The following is a 14,122-nucleotide window of genomic DNA, read 5'->3' as shown; positions in this document are numbered from 1 at the left end:
AGGGAGAAACCAGGAAGCAAGATCTAAAATGTTCTGAGACAAATCCACTTGGTTCTTTTTTCATTATCTTAGCTATTTTTTTCTTTTTCCTAGCCTTTTAATTTATTTATTTTTATCATTTTCTTTTTCTTTTATTTTTGATGCTCTACTTTTCTTTCATATCTCCTGTTCTACTCATCTTTGATCATTCCACTGTTCCCTTCTTCTCTCCTTTTATTATTTTTGTTAACTCTTCTGTGTTCCATTTTTCTGTTTTCCTTTCAATACATTATAAATAGTAGTTCTCTTTTCCTATCTTCTCTCATCATTACTTTTCTTTCCTTTGGTCTTCTCACATTCTTTTTCCTTTTCCCCTTTCTCTATTATTGCATTTCTCTTTCTTCTTTTAGTATCTTTGGCTCTCTTGTTAATATTGCTGTGGTGGTCAGGGAGAGTTGCCTGTTCTGGTATTATTTTTTAGTTGTTTTCTTTGTGCCTCCAGCACTACTACAACAGCATAAAACATGTGGTGGGGGTTGAGTCTCTTAACCAGCTAGACAGAGAAGAATTCTCACCAACAAATAGATTAATAATAATCAGGACAAATACAACAGGAGAGTCCACACAATCCACACAGAGGTCATTTCTAGAGCACCCAGATCAGGAAATCACTGGGTCCCACAGGTCTCCTAACACACCACAAGACAGAGAGTCAAAGCAAATCAATCTAATACATAAAAATACACATAAGAGACAACTAAAATGGGGAGTCAAAGAAACAACCCTGAGGGATTGTTGAGAAAAGAGCTAAGTAAAATTGAGGAAAGCAATTTATCATAGAGTTTAAAGTAATGGTTAAAAGGATGGTCAAGAAACTTAGTGAAGGCCCTGGCTGCTGTGGCTCAGTGGATTGAGCGTCGGCCTACGAGCCAAGTGTCGCTGGTTCGGTTCCCAGTCAGGGCACATTACTAGGTTGCACGTCAGGTCCCCAGCTGGGGGCACAAGTGAGAGGCAACCACACAATGATGTTTCTCTCCCTCTCCTTCTCCTTTCCCCTCTCTCTAAAAATGAATAAATAAATAAATAAATTTAAAAAAGAAACTTAGTGAGAAGTACAAGGAACTTAGTGGGACCTACATCACCATGAAAACGCACATAGAATTCAACCATTTGGAAATGAAGAATGCAATATCAGAAACGAAGAACACCCTAGTAGGAATTAAAAGCAGGGCAGATGAAACTGAGTATAGAATCAGTGAGTTGGAAGACAGGTAGAAAAAAACACCCAATCAGAGCAATAAAAATTTTAAAAAGACTGAAAAAGGATGAGGATAGTTTAAGGGAGCTTTGGGACAACATGAAACATAACAATATTCACATCAAAGGGACAGCAGAAGGAGAAGAAAAGGAGCAAGGGACAGAAATACTGTTTGAAAAAATAATGAGAGAAAACTTCCCTAAGTTGGTGAGGGAAAAAGGACAGATAGTCCAATCAAGATGAACCCAAAGAGGCCCACTCAAGATTTTATTACAATCAAAATTGCAAAATTTAAAGACAAAGAGAGAATCTTAAAGACGGCAAGGGAGAAATAGCTAGTAACATACAAGGGAGCTCTGATAAGGCTATCAGCTGATTTCTCGACAAAAACACTATAAGCCAGAAGGGAATGGCAAGAAATATTCCAAGTAGTGAAAGGTAAGGACCTGCAACCAAGATTATTGTATCCAGCAAGGCTCTCATTTAAAATGTAAGGTGAAATAAAGAGCTTCACAGACAAAAGAAGGCTAAAAGAGTATATCTCCAACAAGCAGCCTGCAAAAGATGATAAAGGGACTGCTTTAAGAAGAAGAAGAATGCGGCGGGGTGGGGGTGGGGGACGGTGGGGGGGGCGGGGGGGCGGGGACGGGGACAGGATGACACAGGTAAAAAGGGAAAAAATGACAGTGAATACGTATACAAAGGGAAAAAATGGCAATGAATAAGTACCTATCAGTAATAACTTTAAATGTAAATGGATTAAATGCTCCAATCAAAAGATATAGGGTAACTGAATGGATAAGAAAATACAAACCACATAAATGCTATCTACAAGAGATCTACTGCAGAACAAAGATCTACACAGGCTAAAGTGAAGTGATGGAAGAAAATATTGCCTGCTAAAGGGCATTTAAAAAAAGCTAGTGTAGCAATACTTATATTAGACTAAATAGACTTCAAAACAAAGGCCATAACAAGGGACAAAGAAGGTCTCCACATAATGCTTAAGGGAGTAGTCCAATAAGAGGATATAACTCCTATAAACATATATGCACCCAATATAGGTGCACCTAAATATATAAAGAAAATACTGGAGGACCTTAAGAAAGAGATAGACACTAATACAGTCATTGTAGGGGATTTTAACACCCTGCTGTCAACAATGAATAGATCTTTCAAACAAAAAAATCAAAAATATTGTAGAATTGAATGACACTCTAAATCAAATGGACTTAATTGATATTTACATAACATTTCACCCCAAAGAAGCAAAATAGACATTTTTTTCAAGTGCACATGGATCATTCTCAAAGATAGACAACATGGTAGGACATAACAGAAACATTAACAAATTCAAGGAAATTAAAATCATATCAAGCATCTTCTCTAATCACAATGGCTTAAAACTAGAAACCAACCTCAAGAAAAAAAAAACTCATCAACATTCAAATACATGGAGGCTGGATAACATGTTATTAAATAATTAATGGGTTAACAATGAGATCAAGGAAGAAATTTAAAAGTATCTGGAAAGAAATAAAAATAAATACAAAACAACCCAAAACCTATGGGATACAACAAAGTCCTGAGAGGGAAATTCATAGCAATAGAGGTCTACCTAAAGAAGATAGAACACTCAAATAAACAACTTAATTCTACATCTAAAAGAACTAGAGGAACAACAACAAAAAAAGCCCAGAGCAAGTAGAAGAAAGGAAATAATCAACATCAGAGCAGAATTAAATGACATAGAGACTAAAAAAAAGAAATAATTCAAAGAATCAATGAATCCAGGAGCTGGTTCTTTTAATAAACAAAATTGACAAACTATTAACCACACATCAAAAATGAATAAATAAAAGAGGACACAAATAAATAAAATCAGAAGTGAAGAAGGAGAAGTAGCAACTGATACCACAGAAATACAAAGGATTGTAAGAAATTACTATTAACAATTATATGCTAAAAATTTGACAACCTGGGAAAAATGGATAAATTTATAGAAATATACCATTTTCCAAAACTGAATTAGGAAGAAGCAGAAAACCTGAATAGACTGATAACAACTAGCAAAATTGAAGCAGTAATCAGGACTTCCGTCCAAGATGGAGACATAGACTGACATGCTTTGTCTCCCTCTACAACTAAGAAGGATTACAGCTAATGCAAAACTAAAAATAATAAGAAGTTCTGGAAAATAAAGCTACATGGAAGTCCAACATATGAAGTCATAAACAAGTGTTGCTCGCCTGGACAGGTAGGAAGTGCAAACCCGCGGCTGAGAGAGATTGAACTGTGCAGCGGCAAACGGCAGGACCTGGTGAGCAGATGCCTGTGTTTGGGGGTAGGAGAGAGGCGCCAGGGGGCCGGCCCTGGCTGCAGACCAAATCTCTCGGCTCTTGATTACAACGCCGGAGAGGACGGACCCCATTGGGAGGCAGCCCTGTTTGCCAGCGGAGAGTAACAGCGGGAATCCATCTTGGAACCCCTGCCCCCATGCAAAGCACCACAGGGTGGTGAGAATAGTCGCCAAGCTGTGACGAGCACACGGGGCTCGCCCAATACAGCGTAGGAGGTGTGACAGCGCCCTGCCCAAGAGGGAAAGATAAACAAAATGGTCAGAATGGCAGAATTAATGATTGAAATGCCAATCACACAGCTAATGAAAAAAAAAAAAAACAAATAAAAGCCTTGACTGAGGAACAAATAGCGAATCTTTCGAAAGCTCAGTTTAGAGCCATAGTCATAAGACAGCTTACAGACCTCACAGTGGGGCTGAATCAAGACCAGGAAGGAATGAAGGCTAGCCCTGCTAAAATGAACAAAAATACATACAAGACAAGTAGTGAGGAAGGGAAAGCCAGGGATCAAATCAACAAATCGGAACTTAGGGAGAGAACAGTCAACCAGTGCAGAAAGAGGAAACAAAGAGTGAGGAATATGATGAGAGGCTCAGAAACCTCTGGGACAGCTATAAGAGAACGAACGTTCGGGTTATCGGATTGCCAGAGGGTGAAGAAGAAGAATTAGAAATTGAAAAATTATGTGAAAAAATAATAAAGCAGAACTTCCCTAACTTGGGGAAGGAGGTGAACTTACAGGTCCAAGAAGCACAGAGAGTTCTGGATAGGCTGGACCCAGGGAGGACCACACCAAGACACATTATCATCAAAATGTCAAAAATTAAAGATAAAGAGAGAATCTTAAAAGCAGCAAGAGAGAAGAGAAGAATCATGTACAAAGGGGTCCCAATTAGACTATCAGCGGATTTCTCAAAGGAGACTTTACAGGCAAGAAGGGACTGGCAAGAAATATTCGAAGTAATGAAAATCAAAAACCTACAACCATGATTACTCTATCCAGCGAAGCTCTCATTCAGGATAGAAGGGCAGAGAAAGTGTTTCCAGGACAAAGTAAGACTGAAGGAGTTTGTTAGGTCCAAACCACTGTTATATGAGATGTCAAAGGGACTTGTTTAGAAGAAGGAGGATCAGGACAATGAACATTAAAATGAAAACTGTATTACAACAACCAACAGCAAAGCTAGGGAACTGAGGCAAGGGCAAATGAAGTAGGCAATGAGAAGGGAAAAAGAATTATAAGTAAGGGGAGCATATTGTAGGGAGGTCAGCGGGGAGGGGAAGAGAGGAGAGGGAGGGAGATGGTACAGTAATTGGGAAGCACAGTAGGAGGGAGTGAAGTGGACAGAAAGATATTGAAAAGAACTATATGCAGGACCAATGGGCATGGACTAAGGGGGGAGACAACTGGAGGGAGGGGGGAGCAGGGGGGAAGGAAATTGGGACAACTGTAACAGCATAATCAATAATAAAAAGAATGTTCAAAAAATAAATAAAATTTAAAAAAAAATTGAAGCAGTAATCAAAAAACTACTGACACACAACAGCCCTGGACCCAACAGCTTCACAGGTGAATTTTACCAAACACTCAGAAAAGAATTAACCCTAACCTCAAACTACTCCAAAAAATTCAAGAAAAGGGAAGACTCCCAAACTGTTTTTACAAGGCCAGGATTATTATAATCCCCAAACCAGGTAAAGACACCACAAGGAAAGAAAATTAAAGGCCAATATCTCTAATGAACATAGATGTGAAAATCCTCAACAAAATACTAGTAAACCAGATCCAACAATACTTTAAAAAGATCATACACCACGATCAGTTGGGATTTATTTCAGGGATGCATGGATGGTAAAATATTCATAAATCAATAAATGTGATACACATCACATAAAATGAAAGACAAAAATCACATGATCATATCAATAGATGCAGAAAAAGCATTTGATAAAATCCAGCACCCATTTATGATAAAAACACTCAGCAAAGTGGGAATAGAGGGCACTTACCTCAACATAATAAAGGACATATATGAAAAACCTACTCTGAACATCATACTCAATGGGCAAAATCTAAAAACATTTCCCTTAAGATCAGGAACAAGACAAGAGGTCCGCTTTCACCACTCTTATTCAACATAGTACTAAAGTTCCTAGCCACAGCAATCAGACAAGAAGAAGATATAAAAGGCATCCAAATTAGAAACAAGGAGGTAAAACTGTTATTTGCAGATGACATGATAGAAAACCCATAGACTTCACCAAAAACTACTATACCTAACAACTGATACCAAAGAAATACAAAGGATTTGGCAAAGTAGTGGGATACAAAGTCAATATTCAGAAATCAATGGCATTTTTATACACTAACAATAAACTGTCAGAAGGAGAAACTAAGAAAAAGATCCCATTTATTAAAGCAACAACAACAACAACAAATAAAGTACCTAAGAATTAAATTATCCAAGAAGGTAAAATACCTATACTCAAAAAGTGTAGAACACTAAAGAAAGAAATTGATGAAGATACAAATAAATGGAAACACATACCTTGTTCATGGATTGGAAGAATTATCACTAAAATGTTCATACTACCCAAAACAATCTATAGATTCAATGCAATCCCTATTAAAATACCCAGTGGCGTACTTTGCAGATCTAGAACAAATACCAAAAAGACCCCAAATAGCCATAACAATCTTGAGAAAGAAGAACAAAGTTGGGGGATCACAATACCTGATATCAAACTATACTACAAGGCTGCTGTAATCAGAACAGTCTGGTACTGGCATCAGAACAGACACATAGATCAATGGAACAGAATAGAGAACTTAGAAAAAAACCCATGTCTCTGTGGTCAATTAATATTCAATGAAGGGCGCACGAGCATACAATGGGGTAAAATAGCCTCTTCAATAAGTGCTGTTTGGAGAACTGAACTGATACATGCAAAAAAAAAAAAAAAAAGAAACTAGACCACCAACTTACACCATACATGAGAAGAAACTCAAAATGGATAAAAGACTTAAATATAAGTCATGATACCAAAAAAGTTCTAAAAGAAAACATAGGCAGTAAAATGTCATCTATCCCACATAGCAATATTTTTGCTGATACACCTCCTAGAGCAAGGGAAATAAAGGGAAAAAAATAAACAAATGGGACTACATCAAATTTAAAAGCTTCTGCATAGCTAAGGAAGCTACTATGAAAACAAACAAAGAACTGACTATATGGGGGGACATACTTACCAATGATACATTGGACAAGGCTCCAATCTCTAAAATATATAAAGAACTCACATGACTCAACACTGGGAAGACAACCCAATTAAAAAATGAGCAAAAGATCTGAACAGATACTTCTCCAAGGAGGGCATACAGAGAGCCCATAGACATATGAAAGGATGCTCAACATTGCAGCCATCAGAGAGATACAATTAAAATCACAATGAGATACTACCTCACACCTATCAGAATGCCTATCATTAATAAATCAACAAACTAGTGCTGCTGAGGATGTGGAGAAAAGGGAACCCTAGTGTGCTTTTGATGGGAATGCAGCCTGGTGCAGCCACTATGGAAAACAGTATGGAATTTCCTCAAAAAATTAAGTCATACTGCCTTTTGACCCAGTGATTCCACTGCTGGCATTATATCCTAAGAATCCTAAAACACCAATTCAAAAGAACCTATGCACTCCCATGTTCATAGCAGCAGTATTTACAATAGCTAAGTGTTGGAAACAGCTTAAGTGCCCATCTGTAGATGAATGGATTAAAAAACTGTGGTACATTTACACAATGGAATACTATGCAGCAGAAAGAAATAGGAAGGAATTCCTACTCTTTGTGACATCATGGATGGAACTGGAGATTCTTATGCTAAGTGCAATAATCCAGTCAGTGAAAGAGATACCATATGATCTCACTTACAAGAGGAATCTAATGAACAAAATATACTAAGGAGCAAAACAGAACCAGGGAATTGGAAATAGGGAACAGACTGACAGCTGCCAGAGGAAAGTGGAGAGGGGGCATTGTGGAAAGAAGGGGAAGGGATTAACCAAAGAACACATATGAATGACCCATGGACATGGACAGCGGGGTGGGGATGGACTGTGGGAGAGGGGAGTGAGCTAGACAGAAGAGGGCAAACGGGAAAAAATTGGGACAACTAATAGATTAAAAAAATAAATTAATGAATAAAAATTAAAAAAGAAAGGAACAGTAATTTAAAGTTTATTCCAGCTATAATGTAGGTCATAATGACTTTAAGGTAACATCAGATGGCATACTTCTGAGTCCATTCCTGAGATATTCTGTTGTGCTTATCTCTGTCTGCTTTATAGATCTGTGCAATCCATGGCACTAGGGGGTCATCTGGGTTTGGATTACATGGCAGTGAACAAATGTATAAATAAACTTTAGAAATAGAGCAGACACTACTGTGATCTTAGAAAATCAAGACAAATTCTGCCATTACTGTTAATATTTGGATGATAAATTCTTATTGTAAATGCAGCCTTAGGTTGTTGAAGGGGTAGTGTGTAGGAAAATAAATTGTCAAAAAGAATATGCCACCTTGATATGGGCTGTGATTAGGTCCTATAATTGTGACTTGCCAATGAAACATATCATCCCCAACTGGACCTGCAGAACATTGTGCTGGAGGGTCACAGGCCAAATCACTAAGTTCCTTATGAATCCCTTTCAACGCCATAGTCTCTGCTTTGCATCCTCACTATCTCGGTGTGTGTTCAAAGGTCTGGTCCAAACTCTTGATTATCCTTGTGACAGGGAATGATTTCCCATTGTTTCATCCTGGCTCTGCTAGACACAGGTGCTGAAGGACCGGGGCCTCCCTCAAGCTTTGGCGTCAGCCTTGGCTCCCTCCCCTTTGGCAGCTGGTATCTCCCTGGCCCCTTGTATTAAACTTTTTCCATTCAAATTACTGTGTGGCTTCTGTCTCCTGATTAGACCCTGACTGATACATTTTCCCATCTTGGATTTTTTCTCTTTTTCTACCCATTTAGCTACCAGCTTTCTCCAGCCTTATCAAGTCTAGATAAAATAAAATATTCTTATAGGTTGATCTTCAAGTCTTTAGACAGGGCTCCCTCTAATCTATCTTTCATTGTGACATCAAATCACTGTCTCTAAAATGCTATTAATCTAATCATGCCAGTGCTCGGCTTAAAAGCCCGCACTGGATATACTACCCGAAATTTGTCTAAACTCCAAAGCATGGAACAGAGGCCTTCTATGTCCCCTTCCCCTTCTTAACTCTTGTTAACCAAGTTTTGTCTCCTTTCTCTCCCCCTTTCATTTGCAGTTTAGGCACAATGAAAATTTTGAAGTTCCTTGAGCGATTGGATTACTTCTCCATCTTCTTTCAACCATTGTAGAATTGTTCCCTGTCCATGTAATTCTTTTTCTGATTCCTGTCTCTTTGGTGAATATCTAACTTATTTATTCCTCAAGACTCAGTTCAAGGATTCATCCTCATTTATTCAGGTCTATATCTTAGAATGGAAAATTTCCTCAAAGATAAGAACCATGTCTTACTTGTCTTGAATTCCAAATTCTTGCCCAAAGTAGGCACTAAATACATGTGTTAAATGTTGAATGAATGGATTGATTTTTTATAACTGTCATAAGTTTGGGTATATACTGTGAGGTTCAATTACTTTCAGATATCTAAGAAACAGCTAAGGACACAAGAGGGCATTATTATTCCAACACATTTTCAATTCTCCATGAGATAACATGAGGAAGGTATAGGGTTTCAAGTATTGAGGTCAGTTTGGCTCCTCTATAAGTTTGGTGTTCTTGTATAAACCACTCTGAGCATGATACATTAAGGTTGCAATTAGGATCCCAATGAGAAACAGAAAGTATCTTCAGCTTGGATTTTGAACAAAACTAATTAATGGAGTCTTTATACAGATATGGAAAGGATTAAGGAAACCAACAGCGATTGTTGGGGCATTTAGCAGCTAGCAACATTTCCTATTTGGTCCTGAAGGTGCAAGTGGAGAAAACAGTGCTCCTAGAGCCTGGTGTGAACTAGAGCTATAAAGACAGGCTTCCGCAGAGGAAGTGTAGACTCAGAGACAGAGTTACTACCAGGACAAAGCACAAAGTAGCAAGGCTGCAGAGGAAGAAAGACCTTGACCTCTCTCTCCTTCTGTCTTCAGCTCCTATAGGCACTTTCGCTTGGCTAAGCCCAACCCAGAGCTAGAGCCGAGGACACCAGGGTGATCCCATATGGAGAGTCAGCCCCATCCAAGCACAGAGCATGGTAGATTGAGGCAGAGAACACACAAGGGAGTGCACGCAAACAACCAGCAAACTTTGTTTTTGGTGGGGGTAAAATACATACTAAAATGATAGATAAGTTATAACCTTTATGCAAGAAAGAGTATTTCCCAATTCAGGATAATCAGAAAACACTAAATAACTTAGTTTATTTTCCTCTAAAAGGGATTCTTGGGACAAACATGGGAACGGATTAATCATCTTCAGTCTGTGGTTGGATAGCTCTCTTGGTTACAGCATGGTGTGGATGAGGCCAAATAAAAAGATTCAGTCACACGAGCACCAGTGTTACGTGGATACAAGCTACAGTCCAGACTTTGGCCTGGTGTCCTGCCATCATCACTACACCCCACATAGTTTGTAGTGGCATGTGTCCTACTGTAGGCATATGTTAGATGTGAGATACTCTGGCATTAGAAACAATCAGTATGTGATGTTTTTAAAAGCTTATAAGCCAGTCCTTGTAATTATCCAAAAACCATCCAACCATCCATGTATTATACTTCCTATAATAAATGCAAAGAACAAGAGAGTGTCAAGATGTAAGTCCAGGATATGATTTAAGGAGCACCCCAAGAAACCTTTCCCAAAAGGACTTACCTTATTCCTTGTCCCCACATTCTAATGTGAGAATGCTTACAATTATCAATCTTCTTTTGGGTTATTTTCAATTGCTTTAGAAGTGCCCTCCTAAAATATACATAAGGTACTTAGGATTGGTGGCAAAATTGCATGTAGTCTATGGTTTCATTTATCAGGTCAGCTAGATCACTCGTTCATACATTCAGCAAGTTTTTGCTGAGAGCTTACTCTGTGCCTGGCACTATACTAGGTCATTTACACAAACCAAGAACAGCACAATGGCATAGGTTATTTGAGTGTAGGAGAAGGGTAGAAAGATCCCACAATATGTCTAGAGCTAGGGGCCATATCAGTGAGGACAGGACATATGTGCCTGGTTAGTCTAATTCAGAACTAAAGAGAGAAAACTGTGGGATTGGACTAAAGGTAAATAATGTGAGCTCAGTTTAGCTTAGAGACATACTGAAGGATATTGCACAAATTACAATTACACTCACAATTTCATGAGAATTTATTATGTTCTCAACAGAATGTTAATGTGTTAGATATTTCTTTAATTATTCTCTTACATGATGGGTATTGTGATGCCCATTCTTTTGATGAGAAAATTGAGATTCAAAAAGGATGTGATTCACCATATCCAAGCTGCTGTAAGATGGTAGAGTCAGGAATCCAGTCTAATTCTGTCTTCGGAGTCTGCACCCTTTCCGTTTTGTAACATCATTTTCTTGTGGGCTTGAATTGGTAATACATCTTCACCTAATATTTGGACACTTTTAAAAACTACATAGACGTAAGTGGTCTTTTGAAAAGAACAAATACTAAAGGGATTGTTCATCCCTACAGAAGGCTTGTCATGGTTTTGCCCTCTTCAATTTTGTTTTCTGAGTAAACTAAGAGGACACTAACAGATTACTCAACAAATGTTTGGCGAGTGAATAGCACTATAATAGTTAAAAGTCACGCAACACTTTATAACATGCAAAACGCAAAAAGATGTCTCAATTTCTCCCTAAGACTCATTTCCCATTAAATTCCAATTTTCCACTTGATGAACTGCAGATCCTCCCAGTATCAACAAAGATTAGGCAGTCTTTCCCTACTAGGGCAATGCTGTTAAGAAGGAAATGGTAACAAATTAGGGAGGGACCAAATAAAGGACCAGTAAATGAGCAATTCTGCTCAATGACCTTCTGGCTTTCTTGGCCTGGCACCTTCCATGGAGAAATAAAATAAGGCAGAGAAGATGGCCAAGGAGTTTCAGGAAGTTCTATTCCCTTTCTTAGAACTTGTCAATGGGGTTGGTTCCCAAGGATGGCTTGTCTCTCTCTTAATTACACATTGGCAGGCTCAGCACTGTGAAGTTTCATGGAATGGGTGAGTTTACTGACAAATATTTGTCCCTTCAACAGGCTTGATGGAAATCACCCAGGACCGTGCCCACCCATACCACAGGAGAAGAACAACGCCTAGATCAGTTGCTTTGGGAGATGTGGCTGCTCCTAACAACCACTGTCTATTTCCAGAATATGGCTTATGTGACTCAGTAGTAAGTGTCCACTCAGGTGTGGAAAGTGATAGAAAGACAGAGAACTTAATTTTCCCAAACAAAAATTAGCAAAGCTGATGAAGTCTCTGAATCAGAAGGACCTGGTACTTCTCTGGCTTGGCTGAAACACCATTTCTATTTCAATCCCATGAAGAGCAATAAATAGACCTAGGGCCTTCATAATAGCCCCATCTGTGTATTCCTACCTATGATAATTGTTGCAGCCCTGGCTGCATGGGCTCAGTTGGTTGGAGCATCGTTCAGTGCACTGAAAGGTTGCCGGTTTGATTCCCAGTCAGGGCACATGCCTAGGTTGTGGATTTGACCCCCTGCACATACTGGAGTCAACAAATTTATGTTTCTCTCTCACTTCAATGTTTCTCTCTCTCTCTCCCCCTTCTTCTAAAATCAATGGAAACATGTTCTTGGGTGAGTATTTTAAAAAATGATGCATCATTGTGAACATATTTTGGTTCTTGCTAGATCAAAAATGGGAAAAATAATGAAGCCAGGGTTTCCCTGCTTCCTTTACTTGCCTTCTATCTGCCATCTCTATGGTTTCCAGTGGTAGCTGAGTCTCCTCCTTGTCTCTAATTGCCACCAGACAGACCCACTATGTCTTCAGCTTCTACCAGATAACCTTGGCTGCTGGGCTCCTATATTACCACCTCCTCTTTCTGTCCTTCTAGCCCTAGGGATGACCGTTGCTTCCTGTGGTTGCTCATCTCTGGTTTTCCTTGCCATTACATTTGGCTTCTCAGTTCTTCCACCACCTATGCCACCAGTTCCTTGAATAAACCCACTTTGAGGTCAACCCTTGGAGTGGCTTCCTGATTAGACCTTCCTGCTTTCCTGATTAGAACTTGACTGATACATGTGTATTCTTCCCTTTATTGTGATGGCAAGACATCAAACACAACACCAAGTTGTCTGCCTCCAGGAAAACCTGTTCTGTACCTTCCTGCCAGCTAGACTGCAGGTTCATATCAAGGTGTTAGAAGTTGGAATTTCACTTAAGAGGCTTCTTAAAGGATATCTGTTGAGCAAGTAAGTCTCTCTGGTATGTTGTGACATCCTGGGTTTTATGAATCCTTGTGGCCAGGAGGGAGGTGATGCCATTATGGGCTGAGGGAGCATGGCACCATTCACCCCTGTGACCTGGGGTAATGAAAAGAGGTTGGCATACTACAAAGTGCTCTACAAGTAAACATTACTTTAGGACATGTGTTAGGACATTTTTGTTGCAACAAGAAGTAGAAACCCACTATATATATATAGACTCAGAGTTTGCACAGGCTTTAGATATGGATGGTCCATGAGTTCAAACAGTGTCTTCAGGAATCCGCTGCTTTAGGGCATCACTCTCCATCGCTGACTTGCTTTCCTTTGTACTGGTTTCATGCTCACAGTCACTTGCCCTTGACTGCAACAGGGCCTCCAACAACTCCAAGTTACATGGAATTTTAATGCCTTCAGTCTCAGGGCAGACATTTTCTCTTGCTCTCTGTGCTGCTACCGTTCTTAAGAAAGGACTGGGAGGCCCTGCTTGGCATGTGCACCCAGCCCTGGATGTCACTCTTTCCTTGGGGACCAGAGGCTCTGGAAGTACCCCACTCCTCAGCCACCTGCAGCAGGGGAGGCGGAGTCCCAGCCCAAAGAAACCAGGGGAAGAAGAATACTGGGCACGTGACAACCTGTGTGATACTGGAGGCAGCCAGGTACTGAGGGAAAGTATGTAAAGCAGAAGACCTGAAATTGGGTTCTGCCTTCATCCGTTTACTCTGGGAGTCCCTGCTGAGTGTCTCACCTCTTTCATCCTTGATTTCCTCTCTTGTAAGATGTGTGGATTGGGCTCAGAACAGTAATTTGTAAGCATTTTTAATTACAAAACTTTCTGTTTAACTGTTGTCAAAAAACACTCAGAACTTCAGCGAAGCCGGCTGGAGAAGTGGTAGGGTCCTGTGCTTGTCCTTCCCCTTCCCAGATGGGGCTGCTGGCAATTCCCAGGGTGCCTCAGAACACGGTCTGAGAAACCTCGAGGCAGCTGATCTCTAGGGACTCATCCAGCATGAACTT

General features: G+C 39.6%; 1 pseudogene; it reads right to left on the bottom strand.

Annotated features, from left to right (window-relative positions):
* Positions 1 to 7,879: 7,879 nt before the first annotated feature.
* LOC150013075 (ubiquitin-conjugating enzyme E2 D2-like) lies at positions 7,880 to 8,317 on the bottom strand (annotated as a pseudogene).
* Between the last annotated feature and the right edge of the window lie 5,805 nt (positions 8,318 to 14,122).

This window comes from Furipterus horrens, unplaced genomic scaffold (genome assembly GCF_987537825.1).
Source record: "Furipterus horrens unplaced genomic scaffold, mFurHor1.1.pri manual_scaffold_4, whole genome shotgun sequence".
Taxonomy (NCBI): domain Eukaryota; kingdom Metazoa; phylum Chordata; class Mammalia; order Chiroptera; family Furipteridae; genus Furipterus; species Furipterus horrens.
Note: the sequence above shows the minus strand (reverse complement) of the source record. Positions and strands in the feature narration are given on the sequence as shown.